The sequence below is a fragment of the Corapipo altera genome, unplaced genomic scaffold (assembly GCF_003945725.1).
Source record: "Corapipo altera isolate COAL_440 unplaced genomic scaffold, ASM394572v1 124, whole genome shotgun sequence".
Lineage (NCBI taxonomy): Eukaryota > Metazoa > Chordata > Aves > Passeriformes > Pipridae > Corapipo > Corapipo altera.
The window spans coordinates 967,660-969,194 of NW_020884967.1; positions in this window are offsets into that span (position 1 = coordinate 967,660).

Below are 1,535 nucleotides of genomic sequence, written 5' to 3' on the forward strand. Positions count from 1 at the left end.
CACCCCAATTACTGGGAAAAAAGATCCCTGTGGAGTATAGATATGTCAGATGACACTTTGTGCAGCTGCAGAAAATTCCTTAGCCATTAAAAACCTGCTGATCCCAGGACTGCGTGTGCATTCCAGATCCCTGTAGCAGTGCTCCCGTGGAAGTTACAATGCAGGGGAGGGCTGTCAGCTCTGGGAACACTTCTTGCAAAATACACTTTCCCAGGATTTCCTTCAGCTCCAACAATCAGAGCAGCAAAAAGAGCAACTGTGACTAAGTGGTTAATAAAATTATTTTCTTGTCACTGGCAGTAGGTGACTCAAGTCTTACCTCCTGCATCCATGATGACTGTTGGGAATTACCAAATCCTTCTGGCTGTGGCACACAGCACAAGCTTCACATCATCTTTATTCAGCCCCGTGGAGGGCTATTTTGAGCCCCATTGTAAGAGAGAAGGAGCGAAAGCAAAGGGGGGATTTTAATCCTCCCTCATTTTGCATGCCAAGGTCAAATAATCTGGTAGGATGTAGGGGACCCTCCCACTGCTCCTCACATGGAGGAGACAACCCCTGCACCTCTGGCAGCGAGGTGTTAAGCGTTTCACCTGATGCCAGCTCCTCCAGACCTGCTTGTTAAGTTTTTCTGTCTTAGGCAGTTCCTTCTTCAGCAATGCCTGCCTTATCCCTGGACTGCAAAAACAAGTTATCCCCTTCCCTCCCATGCTTTCCACGGTTGTTCAGCAGAGTGGGAAGTGCATTTCCCTCCAACTAAATTGTGTATTTCCAAGCTACTTACTGCTTGGAGCAAACAGATTTAGATAAGAAGGGAGAGCTGTCTCTCTGTCACTTGTTTCCTACAAATAGCCTGAACTTAATTAATTCTGGCCTGAATTTTGGAAGCTCATCCATCCTGGCTGAGTTACACCTCTCTTCATTGCCCTCTCTATTTCATAATTTCTTGTCCTCTTGAAATCTCTCTGAGAGCTGCAGGGCTGATGCTCCTTGCTCACATGGGCTGCCTGCAGCACGATCCCGGAGCTGAGTGGCTGGGAAAGGATGCAGGAACTGTTCCAGTCATGCTGTAAAATTGAACAATCAACTCAAAATTGGCCAAGAGACAATTTCTCTCTTGAAGATAGAGTCTAAATATACACTGTTCCTATTTCTCCCTCCACTATAGAATTCGGGGTAAGCATCCTAGAAACATACAACAAGTTATTCTGGCCAACTTGATCCCTAATTGCCCTTTTGGGCTTTCCAGGCATATTTTGTAGGTAGAATAAGAAGCTCTTAAACTCTGCATTCAAGGCCACAACAACTTTCAAGACAATCTTGATACATAACAAAGAGAAGGGTCAGGAATCCACATGGATCCTATTAATCCTTTGCCAGTACTATTTCCCTCAGCCCTTTTTTTGGTGGTTTGGGGGTTTTTTCTTTGTTTGTTATTTGGTTTGGTTTGGGGTTTTATTCTGTTCAAGGGGAATAGCAGCTCTAGCAACTGTAATTGCTACACAGATGGACTTGAATAGCAAAGCTGAAAACTG